This window comes from Gorilla gorilla, chromosome 9 (assembly GCF_029281585.2).
Source record: "Gorilla gorilla gorilla isolate KB3781 chromosome 9, NHGRI_mGorGor1-v2.1_pri, whole genome shotgun sequence".
Lineage (NCBI taxonomy): Eukaryota > Metazoa > Chordata > Mammalia > Primates > Hominidae > Gorilla > Gorilla gorilla.
In genome coordinates this window covers 109,634,735-109,650,956 of record NC_073233.2, presented here as the reverse complement: position 1 = coordinate 109,650,956, position 16,222 = coordinate 109,634,735, and positions in this window count along the sequence as shown.

Here is a 16,222-nt window from a genome sequence, read left to right as displayed (position 1 = left end):
GTTAAAGGTAAAGAGGAAATCACAATACTTAGTATTTGAGAGGGTTCATAGAAATTTTTACATACTCTTGGTTGGAGTTTAAAATGGATTAACTTTTCTTAAATGTATTTAGACAATTTTTAAAAAGTATATTCCTTTGACACAAAAGTTCCATGTCAAGAAATATAACTTGGAATAGATACACGCAATATGTAAAAGGATCTTATAGCACTCTTGCTTAAATTGCTAGTCCTAGGCCTAGGTAGTCAGTGCTAACCTAGTTGTTCAAATTTTACTACCTGCATCTCAGGCCATTGGATGGATCTGGAGAAGCTTGCTACTAAGTTCAAGAGTCACTCCACACTATTTAGTCTCCAGTTGAATCTGACTCTAGTTAATTTCATTATCTCTAATCACTGTTTTAGGTTTCAGAAGTCCAAACTGTAGCTTTGCCGAGAGGAAAGTGGTGCATTTCATTAATAAACAAAAAGAATGGGGATAATTATTCTAAGGAAAATATGTCAGATTTTTGGTTGAGAAATAAAACAGTTGCAAACTCAAAGTCTAAGTTGACAATTTAAAAAGGCCTATGCCTGGGCCGGGCACGATGGCTCACGCCTGTAATCCCAGCACTTTGGGAGGCTGAGGCGGGCAGATCTCGAGGTCAGGAGATCGAGACCATCCTGGCTAACACTGTGAAACCCCATCTCTACAACAAAATACGAAAAAAATGAGCTGGGTGTGGTGGCGGGAGCCTGTAGTCCCAGCTACTCAGGAGGCTGAGTCAGGAGAATGGCATGTACCCGGGAGCCAGAGCTTGCAGCGAGCTGAGATCGCGCCACTGCACTCTAGCCTGGGTGACAGAGTGAGACTCTGTCTCAAAAAAAAAAAAAAAAAAAAAAAAAAAAAAAGAAAGGCCTATGCCTGGAATTGTCCATCTCCAGGAATCAACTTTGTTTAGGGACTTAAGAGGAGTAAGGTTGATTTGAAAAACCTATTTTAGTTTGGTTATCAAAACAGTAAGAGCAGAATCATGGAAACAAAATGAAGGAAGACTATATGGCAGATGTTGGTGCCCACTCTTGTCTTCTAAATACTCGCTATTTCTCTGTATTTCTGCAGCCTCCTACTGCAGACCCCCGCCGTGCTATCTCTGAGGTCTTCTTTTCTGGTCACGTCCTGCTATAGACTGAAGGTTTATGTTCCTCAAATCCGTGGTATCTGGAGGTGGAGTCTGGTTGGTGATTAGGTCATGACAGTAGAGCCCTCATGAATAGAATGAGTGTCCTTACAATAATCACCTCCTTATGAAAGAGACCTCAGGGATCTCTCTTGCTGCTTCTGCCATGTGAGGCTGGGAAGACCACCGTCTATGGCCTAGGAAGTGGGCCCTCCCTCACCAGACCCTGTATCTACTGGAGACTTGATCTTGGGCTTCTTAGCCTCCAGAACTGTGAGAAATAAATTTCTACTGACTGTAAGTCACCCAGTTTATGGTATTTTGTTATAGCAGCCCAAGTGGACCAAGACACATGCTTAGCCTTTGCCCAGAAAAAGGTGGAATTACCCAGGAAATAACACCCAGGGGCAGTCTTCAGGCAAGGACAGACAAGAGCTGGTGGCTAAACCACCAGCTTCCTTCCCCCTAAAATAACTGTGAGACATACATAGACCTAATGATGTCCTCAGTGGGATGGAGCCCACATCAGTAACTTCCTTGTTAACACACACCGTATTGGTGTCATTTCTTTGCTAGTCTCACTTCTCCACTCCCTTATTAGTGCTTCCTGGGATCACTTCCAAAATAAAAAGCTTTCACTCAAATCCTTACATCCAGTTTTATTTCAGGAGTAGCTCAATGGAAGACAATGGTTCTAAGGTATATTCCAAAGCAGAGCCTCAGCATGGGATTGTGGAATTGAAACAGTCACTGTCCAAATAGCAATAAGTACCTCATTGCTGGCAGTAAATGTGAGGTGGGGAAACACCTGGAATACTGTAGCATCAATATTGCTAAAGCTCCCACTTGTGGAAAAATTGGGAATGAACACAGTAGACAGTAATGCACTGGCTTACTTATGCAATATCTCTAGAGCTTGGAAGAGACTGGAACAACAGTATTTATAACGACTATGGGGTAACTCTCAACCGATGATGGACAGGAGTTGGAGGATAAATTCTCACCTTCCTCATTCTTCAGTGGGACATCCACCCGAAGCACCCATTAGATTGAGCCCCAGATGCCCACAGAGCCCATCTGCTCATAACTGAACCATGTAGTGGCTCTCTCCTCTTTCCTCTCTCATTCCCCACTCCCCTACTGGTGCTTCCTGGGGCAACACCTGCCAAATAAACTGCACTTGCCTTGCCTCAAGGTCTGCTTCTGAGGGAACCTAAGAAAGATAGCTTGGATAAATTGGAGAAATGCAGTATTTCCTTAGAATAAAGGTTAGACCTTAGAGGACAGACTTGACAGATATGACAGGGAAATAAAAACTTGAAGACGAAATAAATTGAAAAAGATTTACTCTGCCTACCTGCTCTTTAAAATGGTATTATAAACTAGATAAATATTTGAATTTTTAACTAGATCAGATGGAGTGTAGCTGTAAAATCAGAGAAAGGGGGCGTAATCCTAATGAGCAGACTGGAAAGACTGTTCCATACATGGTCAGAATCCAGAAATCTATCAAGGGATTGCCACTCAAAGCTGTGAGTAGAAAGTCTTTAGGAAGAGAAATTGAACCACTACCCCTGTAAACTTCAGATAGCTGTACAAAATAAATTACACTTGTAGAGATTTTGAGGAGATAATCAGGAAGATTAGAGAAAAATACTCAAGAAAATTTCTGGTAGGTGTAAAAGTGGTGCATTAATTATAGGTGGGGATGCAGCTATTCCCAGTCTTCTGAGGGATCATTCTTGAGAAATTTATAGTATTATAACTTTATGGAAAGGAAGAGTCAAGATGAATTGGGTAAGAAGTGGTGTTTAATAACAGCTTAAGTCCAGACTAGGATTACATGTTGGTTTGTTGGGTGCATTTATTTTTCAAATCAGAGTTAAATCAGGCAGCATCTGAACTTCTTTATTTCTTCTTTCACCCTGAAAAGCAAAATCTAAAGGAGGTATTTTGGAAAGATGGAAGTTTGGCTGAACAAAAATAAAAGCAAAGAAGACACTCATAAACAGGAAATGGTGCTAGCCATCGATGTACAGAGAGGTAAAAGTCCAACTGCCGCAAGTTCAGCTGAGCCAGCCTCCACAATCAGAGCAGAAAGAAATGGTGCCAAGGCCTGGAACATTCAGTATCTGAGGAAAAAGACAAAGCAGCACCAGCTAGCAGTATGGATCCTCACCAGGCCCTAGAGGCAGTATCAGTTGTAGGAATTTGCAGAAAAAGCATCGTTTTCCAGTTGAGACATGTGTGACAACTAGGATCAGATTTTCCCTAGTGAGAGGGTTTCCCAGTCCTCCTCAGTGCCTCACCAGGCCCTCTGGCACAGGAGGGAAAAATGCCTATGGACGGGACACCCAAGAGCTTCTGCTGCCAGATAGATCCCCCACTCAGTTTCTAGTTCCCATTTGATTCCTTTAATTTCTGGAATCCCAGGGACAAGGCCAGAGTTTTGAATATGTATAATGGAAGCAAAAAATTACTTCATGTGAGATAACTGGGTCTGACTCAAGGCAAGTTTCTAAATATATCAAGAAGTGAAGATGGCCTCAATGTCATTCTCTGAGAGAGAGACAAGTTGCCCAGGTAAGTCTCACTTCTAGGTGCAGTAAATGCACGATGCCAAGACTAACCTTTACAATTGGTAAAATTTCTCATCAGGTTCCCAAGTCACAGAATCAAGATTTCATATTGTCAAGGCTGAAAAAAGAGAACATCTTTGCCCATGTTTTCCCCTCAGGTACCACTAAGCTTCTGCTTCAGTCTCTGGTGTTCTGAGAACCTAATTTTGCCTGGAATAACTGAGAGGTGAGGGCCGAAATCCACGTTTCCTCAGTTTGGTAGGGTGAAACAGTATGTGATAACCCCATATGAATTATTAACATTTTGGATCCTTTTAAAATTGAGGCATGGAAGAGGCGAGCATTGAGAATGCTGTAACTCAGGGTCGCTGGATTTTCAGGTACACACTGTGAAAAAGTACCCACTTAAAGTTCTAGGAAGAAGCTCAGGCCCTGAAAGACAAACATCAGTTGGGTCCAGAGATACCTGAGTTGGGATGAACTTTGGTGAACTCTCTTCATTACCATACTAAAAACCCCACCCTGGGAGGAGCTTCTTGGCCATTTGCTATTGATACCACGTATGTAGAAGCATGATGGGCATGTGCCTGTGCTGCCTTTACTCCACCTCTACATACAATGACTCAGCTAACCAGCTCAATCAAAGCCCTGTTTTCATCTTTGAGGAGACACTGTTTTGGGTAACTATACCGGGTATCCTCCTTACTTGTTGCAAGTAATAAAATCCCCTTTTAAAATCTTCCTTGGTTGTGGGTTGTGGTCATCAGACTGTCATTTGCCAAGCAATTGAACCCACCTGTCATGTGGGTAACAATCTCTGGCTGAGGTTGCACACATAAAGAGTCTGAGTATCTTTGTAATTTAAAATCTTTCTGCAAATGTACACAATGAGTCCCCTCCACCCCCAATAACACTGGAACTACATTTCCCAGGCTTCCTTTCTTGCTTTCTGGCTTCTAGAGGTCTCAGTTGAAGAAAGTCCTTATGGAATACTGGAGGGAGAGGGGAGAACCAGATTATACCATTGCTGCTTCCCCAGGTCTCAGGCAGCCGCTGCATTTCGGAAGATCCTGCTTTTATCAGACAGTCCTTCTTCAGGTCCCTGGTAATTCTGGGCAGCCCATCTGTGTTGGTTCACCTCCATCGGTAATTTCTACTGTTGCATTCCAAGTCAAAACGTGGTAGCAAGTTTTTGCTATTGCAAAGTTCATCCCTTGTTGGGCTTCTCCATTCTTTTACCACCGTTATGTAATCTTTTCTTATTTTTATTTTTGTATGACATTCTTCTGTTTAAATACCTAGTTTTCTTCTTCCTGATTGGACTTTGGTAAAATTCTCAAGATTTTACCACATTTGTTTTACTCTTTTTCTTTCTGATGCATTTTAGTAAATCTGAGGCATCACTCCGTTTCACTCATACAAACTGTGACATGCATCTCTAAAAATATGAATATGTTCTTATGTAACTGCCATCTTATTGGAACTCACAAAATTAATACTTCCTGGGTATCATCCAATATCCTTTCTAAATTCACTTCTCCATGAAAATTTTTTTTTTCTTTACAGGTGGCTTGTTTAAAATAGGATCTAAACAAGGATCACACGTTACAGTTGCTTTTTATGTTTCTCCTAGCTCTTTCAACCTGAAACCTCACCTCTCATCATTTTTTGAATGCTATTGACTCATCGAAGAAATTGTTTGCCATCTTGTAACATATCTCAGATTCTAGGTTTGTCTTAATGTTTCCTAGTCTTGTTATTTAATTGGTTTCTTTGTTTAATTCCCTGTTAACTGAGAGGTAGCTCTGGGAGCTTTTCAGGTTTCAGCCCAAGCTGGAGTCTGAGGAGAATCTGTAGACAGGTTGTAGGTAGTTGAAAGAACACTCAGAAGACATAGACAGTTGGGATACGGCTTTAATCTCTGTCAGCCTTTGTCTCAGCTGCCTGCTCTGGCCGCAGCCCCTCTCAGTGCTGGCTCCAGGACTTCTGCAGCCCCAAGGCATGCATCTGTGCTCCCTGGCACACTCATGGCTTCCTGGCTCCCTGCTGTCCACCTGTAAGGTGGCTGGCTGGCTGTTTGTCTGCCTGCAAGGCGGCTGGCTCCATTATGTGGGTCCTCTCGCAGTGTTGATATATTTATGCACTTCACAGGCAACAGTGGTTCAGAGTCAGTGATGAGCCCACTCATAACATGGTTACATAACTGAGATTATATAATGCATGGGATTGTGCACCTGCGCTCCAGTCCTGCTGTGCTATACTGCGCTGGATGTTATACTGTACTCGGCCTACTCTAGACTACAGTGCAGCCATTTCCTTTACAGGGCTCGTTTACCTTAAAATATTTTTGTTTGGTTTTGTTTGTTTGGTGTTTGATTTTTCAAGCATATGCATATGTGGTGTTGTGTGTCTTATATTGCATTCTATCAGGTGTAGACAGTGACAGTTTTTTCTATTAGTGATCAGTGGGATAAAATGATGACTGATCTCTCCTTTGGAAAGTCCTTCATTAGTGTTGCTCACACATATTCCATTTTTCTCTTCTGAGCACAAGCAGAATTGAACCTCCAAAACTCTCTTGAAATTAGATATAACCATGTGAATTGATTTAGCCAAAGAAATATGGCATTTACAGGTGGAAGCTTTTAAGAGCCAGTCTGCAAATCATCACATAACCTTTTTTGCTTCAGAATCAAGGAGGAATGTTCTAGATGGATCCCTCAGTGACTCCGAATGGAAAGGTCCTTTTGTCAACTAGCATTGGACATGTATCATGAGTGAGAAAGCAGTGTTTTAAGCTGCTGAAATTTTGGGGTTATTACTACAGTGCAGCACAGCCCTTCATAATTAGTATACTTATCTGCCAAGTCTCAATTGGTTTCATCCATTATTGATCATTGTCTGAATCAGTTATTTCACTGGGAATTGTAAAATGGTGCTCTTTCCCCCTCCCCTAATTCTGGTATTCATTTTACATTAATCAGCTAAAATTCTTTTGCACAGGAGAATTTAATACCATTTATCAATCCTCTTGGATTGAAAAAAAAAGAATGAGTGTTTCTATACACTTGTATTTAATATTTTCTAACTTGTTAACAATTACATTTTACTTTAATTCTTGTCTTTAACTCACAGGGCAAGATAATCTAATTTTGAATATTTACTTCTTTGGGGCATAACTTAAATGGATCTAATCTTCAGATTTCAATTCTTCTCAGAGCTTTATAATGCAAGAGAGTTTACATTAAAATTGGGCATCTAATTGTTAGCAATGAAACATTTTATTATTGCAGTATCTGGGTATTGTCAATTAATCTCAAAGCAGAAATTTAGATGAATTATTTGGCAAGAAAATTTGGAATAAAAATAGAAACTAGTTTTCAGTCATAAGAAAAGTCTTGTCAAATTACTACTAATTCATTTCAGAACATTTGCCAGGGCTAGAGAGATGCGGTGGCATCTAAATGATCCATGAATAGGCTTGGAGTAACTCAGAGTACCAGGAAAATAGTCTTCTGAAGATGGGAGCAGGATTGTGAATCTGTTCCCCCAATTTTCCATAGTTAGCAACGGATTATCTAAATCCAGCATGTTAAGATACAAGTTGGCAGTGAACTATTATTACTGCTCCTCAATTATTTCCCAACCCTGCAGGCTGACTCTGGAAATTAACACCTAGTCAAAGAGTGGACCGAAATGTTCTCTATATAGAGGCAGCAGATCCCAAAAGTGAAGGGAAGGATTTGCTAAATATTCCCATATTCTTCCAAGCTCATCAATCAGATTCAAGTTTTTTGTTTGTTTGTTTTGGTGCAAGAGAAGTTAAGGGTAAAGAGACAGGTTAGGATGGTAATTTCTATTCAGAGAAATGTTAGCATGCCCATTTTATTGAAGACTTAAGCAATGTCCTCTAATCTGTCTTTAATTATATTTTAAATTAATAATGAAAAAGACATTTTGATCCCCAGAGTCTAATTCCTAAATCTATCCTTTTGTTAATTCTGAGCTCAGGTTTGCTTATTGGCTTTTGAAAACCAAAGCAATGCTCTCAGTGAGGGATGATATTCTAGGTATGCTTCTCTTTCACCTTGATACAGTTCTCTATTTTTCTTCTTCTTGTCTTAATTTTTCTTTGTCATAAAAACTTTAGTAATTATTTAAAAATGTATTTAAAACCATCATAAAATGATACTGAGGAAGATGAAGTATTCTGTTTTGCACATATTAATTTGAGATGACCAGGAGGCATCTGTCTGGAGGAGATTATGCAGATTTGGGTGACAAGAGAAAGAAAGAAGTAGAGATTAGCAGTTTGGAAGCCATTCATATGTAGAGCACAGTTGAAGCTATGGGTACAGAAGAGTCTGCCTTGAGCCAGTGTATTGATAGACGTCTGGAATACTTCAGAAAACAACACTTAAGAGTTGGGAGAAGAGAAACAGCCTGATATTCATATTAACTCAATGTCTCTAAATCATTATGGCATGTACCCTCCCTTGTAGAGTTGACATCATCAGACTTAGTCATTAAAAAGTCAATTGCAAGTCCTGGTAGAAGCTTATGGCAGTTTTCTATCTTTGAGGTCTATGGAGGACTATAACAGCATTAAATGAGCAAACCATAGGAATTCAAAGTCAACAATGACATTAATAATAAAGAGATTGAGTTTCAACATGGAATTCACTTGAAAGTTCTTCAAGCTTTCTGCATACAGATAAACATATCTATGAAAACTGTGGGCTGCTTCTGCAGAATTAGTAGGCTCATCAGATTTTTGGTTTTTGTTTTTCCCTATCATGCTATTCCTTTGACTTTCATTGAAACAGAGACAAGGGTCTATCTCAACAGCACAGCATTATAAACTCTGTAAGAGTAGTAGTAGACAGTAGTAGTAGACAAGAAAAACCTACAAAAGGTCCAGTCTGGGATTATGAATGGATGTGGAAAAGTTGCTGGAGCCTAGCTGGTGAGCAGGAAGCAAGTTTAGAGAGTGAGGCCTTACTCAGGGCCTTTATATTTCTCCCTGGCTGGAATATCTTTCTCTTTGATATCATTGTTAGTGGATCTGAACAGTGCATGGGGTAGACTGAAGCAGACTCTGCCAGTGCCCCACTCCTATCTCATCAGCCCTGGTATTACCTTATACACAATGCTTTCTTTCTGCAAGACGCCGCAACACTGAGGGTTTTCTCTGTGAAAGTAGAGTAGATAGGAAACATCAGTGAGTTGCTCCTCAGGAGGTACTAGGTTGGTGCAAAATAACTGTGGTTTTTGCCATTAAAAATATGGCCCAAACCGCCATTACTTTTGCACCAACCTAATAGCTCTCACAACCAATGATGGACAGGAGTGGGAGGATAAACTCCCATCTTCCTTACTTCTGCGTGTGACTTTTCTGAGGAATAGTTACAAAGACTACACCTAAACCCAGCAAGATTGAGCCCCTGGTGCCCATAGAGGTCATATGTTCATGATTGAACCCAGTGTTGGCTTTCTTCCCTTTCTTGTTGCACTTTTCCAATTTCTTTCTGGTGCTTCTTGGAATCAGCTGCTAAATAAAGTTGTATTCACTTTGTCTCAAGGTCTGCTTCTGGGGAAACTAAAGACAGATAGCTTGGTTAAACTGAAGAAATAAAATACATCATTGGAAGAAAGATTGAGCCTTAAAGGACAAACTTGACAGATATGAAAGGAAAAATGCAGACTTGAAGTCCAATATGTTCCTTGAAACATGAAAAAGAGTGATGTCTAGAATTTGTCATAGTAGATGGTAGAAGAAGGAAATGAAAGGCGCAGAGAAGTGGGGATGCCAGAATGGAAATGTTACGTAAGTCCAGAAAACACAGCAGGTGATTTTATTTCATGGGAAGGTTCAGAAGATACACTATTTACTAGGGTTTGAGGGAATGGTCTGGTGAGAGGGGCACCATCATCACTAAGAAATTAAGCAGTGGCTCCCCTCTGTAGGCCAGGACTGATGGTGGGAGAAGCAATTACATTTTAATCTCACTGATCTCAGTTGGGATGACGATGCAGAGACCTCTATGTTTGAATTATTCATATTCCTTTACATTTCTACTGCTTACTAGCCAATTCTCTGAGCTCATGTCTCTTTTTTAAAAATGAGACTTTGCCAAATGCAACAAGTAACCACCACCACACCCTACTAAGATTCTGTTTTTCAATGTTTTTGAGTAGAGCTATAAGCTTAGTATGCTTGCCGTGTGCCTTCAAAGTTCTCTTAGGCAATCATTTATCAAATGCTTTGCTATCACATAACATGGATTTCCAGTCATCCAGCCTGCTTTCTTACCCTAATATAAACAGCATTTTTGAAGATGGGTGCTCTGATAACAAAAAGGCTAAAAAAGGGAGCATCAGACCATGGATAGTGTAAGAAAACAAAAGTTCAAAATCTCAGTGGCTTACCAGAATCCATGTTTTTTTCTCACTCATGTCATAGTTGTTGGACGAGTGAGTGGTCTTTCCTGTGTTTTAGGGATCCAGATTCTTTCCCTCTGGTGGCTTCATCCTCTAGGAATCCTTCATTGGGTCCCTGTTTCCATCCAGGAGACGAAGAAGGGGCATGGAGAGGATCAATTGAGAAGCTTCTGATGCCAGACTTGGAAAATCATTTAAATGTTTTTGTCTTCATTTCATTGGCTATTACTTAGTTTTTCCCCATTCTCTGGGCTGCAGCTTCAAGGAGGCTGGAAAATACAGACTAGGTACTGTGCCCAAGAAAAGGCAAATCATGGGTATTGATGAGCACTAGTATCCTCCAACACTCTGAACATGGATTGTTTATTTTTTTTTCTGAATTAATGCTAATTTTCCTTATTCTAAGGAAAGCCTCATGAAGGCAGAGACTACTGTTTATCATTATGTCCTCAATATCTACAGCATGATAGGCACACAGTAGGAACTCAGATATTTGTTGAATGAATGCTTTACTGAGTGAATAATGAGTGAATGGATGGATACGTGTCCATGAATGAATCAAAACGTTAGTACAGTAGGAAAAATCATATCCAAGCAGGGAGGAGCAAGCATTGAAGTCCAGAGGAAATTAAAGGTCAAGTTTAACGAGTTTAACTAGAGACAAATCATACGTCCTAAAGCTGATATTTTGTTGCTCAGGTGGTGGAGGAGGAGATATTTTGAAGGCCCTCTTAAATGTATTATTTTTGAGGACAAAGTCTTAAGAAATATAGTGAGTTTATGCATTCAATATTATAGCCTACAGAATTACTTAAAAGCTGTATTTTTATTGGAATGGGCTATTGGGAAAGTTTTTAGCCTTAAAAGTCATTGTTTTGTTTAGCCATAAACATCATTGTTTCTAAACTTCTAAAAATTATTTAGAAAATGTTTACTTTAAAAACCTTAAAATACGTTGTTTGTAAGACCACGCTTGTGAATTTTGCAGGTTGAAAATATAGACGTTTTGAAGATGTGTGCTATTGAAAAATATTTCTTTGAGTTGATTTATAAGTACTTTCTTATTACCTGTTATGATTTAATGGACTTAATATAAAATTCATTACATCACATTCAAGGGTTAAGTTTGAGAGCAATTCAATTTACTCTAAACTTATAATAGGAGTTAGTATTTGATTGCTAAAGAAATGGGGGCATGGAAAGAGCCAGGATCTGGAGTCAGTAAAACTGGGGCTGAAATTCAGATCCTGCTACTCCTAAGCTAGAGGTCCTTAGCTATGTTATGTATCTTCTCTGGGCATTTTATAAAAATCGTTAGTAAAATAAGACTAATATTTCTATGCTAACATTGTGAGGATCAAATGGGAGTGAAGATGCAAAAAACTTAGCAGTGTCTGACATTTTGCAGGCTCTCAGAAAAGAAATAAACCCAAAACCTAGTTTGGCCTCTCTCTCTCCTCCCCATGTGTGATAGGATTCTCCAAACAGAGAATTCTTTTCCCTACTCCTCCATCAGTACCCATAAGCTAAAATTGACTTATCAACCTGAGGCCATGCTACCTAGTAGGGAGCAATGCTAGGCTGTCCCTAATTCTCTCCTCCCCATGTGTTAGGGATGGCCTAACATTGCCCTCCAATGGGCAACATGGCCTCACATGCTAAATCAGTTTCAGCTTATGGGTACTAGTTGAGGGGTGGTGAAAAGATTGCCAGCTTCTTCCAGGTTCAACAGAAAAGAACACGTAGGTTTGCTGACTGGAGTTCTTTCTTCAATGTCTTGTATAAATCCTACCTATAGGCCTGGCACGGTAGCTCATGCCTGTAGTCCCAGCACTTTGGGAGGCTGAAGTGGGTGGATCACCTGATGTCAGGAGTTTGAAACCAGCCTGGCCAACATGGTGAAACCCTGTCTCTACTAAAAATACAAAAATTAGCCGGGTATGGTGGCACACGCCTGTAGTCCCAGCTACTCGGGAGGCTGAGGCAGGAGAATCGCTTGAATCTGGGAGGCAGAGGTTGCAGTGAGCTGAGATCACACCACTGCACTCCACTCTGGGCGACAGAGCGAGACTCCGTCTCAAAAAAATTCCTACTGTAATGCAGCATTTGCCGTCTCCTGTTACTACTTCCTTATAAGTGAAGTAACTTAAAAGAACTATACTGCAATGCATTTTGAAAGTGAAACTTTCCTAGGTTTTTATGATTTTGTTCCCAAAACATTGGTCATGTTCTGATGACCAACAGCAATTTTACATTAAATTTTATTGTTTTTCCAAAGTAGTCAATGACTTGTTCAGAGAAACAATTTTCCTTTTATACCCCTACTGCTTCAGTTTACATGATATTTAATCAAATTTCATGCTAACTATACAGTAAAGACAACTGTCATAGGCAGTTCTGGGAAGAAGCACAACTTGTTTGGCACACAACTCAGTGGGTGGAGCAGAAGAGCAGGCACATATCACAGATCAGAACCTACAAACACAGCTATTGATAAGTTTTAAAGCAGGAAAGCAAACTTTTGATTAGTCCAGCGAGTCAGTTAAGCAGAAGTTGGTTAAAAGAGCTTATACAAACTGAATTATAGACTACTACATAGCTTTCTCTTGCAGAAAACATAAAGTGAATATAAATATGAAATGGGGCTACTTCTGTGCAATACTAAACATTCAGAACAAAATTGTAAATTAACATCAGCCATCCAGATGTTTTAGTTTGTAAAGACATAATTTTAGTGATTGGATATTTCAGTTTGCATCTGAATGTTCCTATTTTAAACAAAATGTCACTTCATTTTAGGTGCTCAATAAATACTTGTTCAATTTTAAAAGTAAACTCAGTGAATTGAAACATTATCACAGTTTTCTGATCTTAAATAGCTGTTCAGTCTTGGCATTGTTGAACAAAAATGTCCTGTGTGATGTGCTGCCACATGCTGGCTAGATAAGACTCTCAGATATCACATGGTTAATAGTTTACAAAGTAAACTTAAAAAAGGAAAAAAAAAATAATCCAAGGGGCTCAATTGATTGAAAAGTACATATACCCAAAAGACATGGAACTGTTTCAGTGAAAGAAGTTTAAGAGACCTTGGTGGTATAGACAAGGCAAAGAGAAAGTAGAATGTATTTTGAAAGATAAAGAAGGAAGCTGAATTTGAAAGATGCAAATGCAACCTCCTGGGCACAGCATGAATATTTCCCAGTGTTCATTAAAAAAGGCAAAAAAAGAAAGAAAAAAGCCTGAAGGCTAAGCCAGAGGCAGTGAGAAGCAAAACAAAGGTAGCAAAGAGTGGGATGTGTAGGCAAGTTATTGCTTAGGCCAGCAGCCAGGGCTACTGACCCGAGGCTACATTTCCCTACTGAAGGCTCTTGGCCATATTCGGGGGTCTTAGTTTTGGAGAGCTGGGTGTGTAGTCCACAAATCCTAGTTCTAATATTGTTAGTTGCCCAGGAAAATGCAAACTTTAAGGTTTTGCCTCAGTGTTTTTCTTTGCTTTGTTTCTCTCTTGCCCTTAGAGATTTCACTTACTTCCTGAATATCTCAGCAATATATCTAAAAGCACAATTGTTATAATTTATAGAGGACAGGAACTCATTTCACAGTAGAGGAGTTTGCCCGAGTATCCTGTCCATAATATTGGGGGAAGCTTGCCTGATAATTTCCTAGGAACATCAAAAATGAGAGTGGAGCAGATGTCTAATTAGAATACATATATAGATCTCAGCTTGCATTAAATGAAAAGAACAGTTTCTGCAATTTGCTTCAGTCTTTTTCTTCAAATGCCACCTAGCATCTTTCTTCTCAGGGCTCTTTTGTGAATATAATATCAATGTAATAGATTATTTGTGAATATAATATCAATGTAATATATTTTCTTATCGATATTATATTTGATATTAATATCTAGGTATTAGCAGACAACAAAATATTTCTAATGTGATTGTAATTGTTTCTTCTTATAAAATGGCATTTGTGATTGGTAAGAATAAAACAAATTGAGTTCAGTGCTGCTAAATTTCAGGTAACAGAAATTTTCAAAAGTTCTCAGATAACCTTACCATCATTTCTGAGATACAATAGGATTGTGCTTTGTAAATGGTACTTTTTGGATTTTTGATAATGTATCATTCAAAATAAATAACTTTTCTTTTGTTTAAAAAGAAAGTAAAATAATGATATATTTAAAATATTTAGGCTTTGCTAAGTAATAGTTCTTGGGTCATAGTCCCTTGGCCCAAAACTTTTTTACGTATTTCAGATGAACAGCTAAATATTAATGTGTGCTTGAGGTAATTCAAATAACAGAATAGAGTATATTAACTTGATATGGGTTGGAGAAGGCCTCTCTGAGATAATAAGAAAACATTAAAAAGCTACTTGGTAGGCTGAGGTGAGGGATGGCTTAAGCCCCGGAGTTTGAGGCTGCAGTGAGTTAAGATTATAACGCTGCATTCCAGACGAGGCAACAGCTTGTCAGTAAAAAAAAAAAACTGAAACAAATGAAACATAAAAAGATTGTATTGACTATATAAAACTAAAATATTCTGTACATAAAAAAGTACTACGTTCAATCAGAATATGAACTACAAATTAGATAGAGGATAAATTGTAAGAAAAGCTAAGTTAAATATGTAATGTATTCCTGTAGAATAAAAAAATTTAAACACCTCAATGTAAGAGTTTTCAAAAACATGATTTTACCTTTCTCATAGCTGAAGTAACAGAACTTTAAATAATGTTATCATATTTTAGCAGAAAGTTTAAAAAGATTATAATGCCCAATGCTGGAGAGATGAAGTATGGTGGATTTTTTTAAAAAGGTGTGTACTTTTATGAACTACTTGGGTCAGCTTATACTAGTACATGCTTTTTGTGGGACAAAATGGTAACAAGTGTCAGAAATCTTAAAAATAATATTTTTGATATAGTAATTTTACTTTTTGAAAGTTGTGTTTAAGAAATCAGAAATATACTTTATTATATATTATAATATATATTATAATCAGAATTATACTTTAAGTTCAAGGGTACATGTGCACAATGTGCAGGTTTGTTACATGTGGATATATGTGCCATGTTGGTGTGAATTATAATAAAAGGTAAAAAAAAATCAGAAATATATATATAAGATTTAGTTAAAATAGTATTTACTTCAGCATTATTTATAATATAATTGAAACAACATCAAATCCAACAAAAGGGATAATGATCAAATTAATTATGATATATCTGCATTATGGAGTATTATGCCATCTACTTAATTTAATAGGCTAGAATGTTCATGGTTTACATTTAGAGAACGGGAGGTTTCCAAAAATCTGTATAATGCACTTCCATTTTATATGTGTAAATTATGCAAAAGATGAGAGTAACATCACAAAATATTAATAGTAACAATTTTGGATACTGAGATTATGGGTAGGCTTATTTTTATGTATATTTTTTCCTATGGCATAACATTAAACATGCCATACTTAGCAAATACTCTTTCGTATTCACATATTTCTGTATTATCAATCTCTTAATGTGATAATTTTATAGGGAAGGATTCTCAATTGCACCAGGCAGAAGTTTAATTTTACTTAAAGTGTGAAAAGGATACAAAAGAGATGTTTTCTTTGCTCTCTTTTTTTTCTTTAGAAAATATTTTTATTTTGCATTCATTTAAAAGTGCCTTGTGCCATGTTCCAGTGGTAGGTGTGAGTGAAAGAAAAAGAAAATAGATGAAAAACAGCTAAATAGATGGATTTTGTAATCCATTTAAATATATTATTGATATGTGTGATAATCCATTGCATTATCTATTCATGAATAGAAATTATTCTTTTAATAAAAATGCAAACAGCCTTTTATTTTTGCTATACATTTCTACCAAATACAAAATACTATTTTGTTGTCATTTCAATTTCCTCTGGTGGCTGAGGATGTACTCTTTGAATTCAGTATGTTTTGACAATCCTTCAGTTTCTCAAAGTTTAAAATGTGAGATATTTGCTAACAGAACGATTTGTTCTCATGCACAACTGTGGTCAGGAAAGAG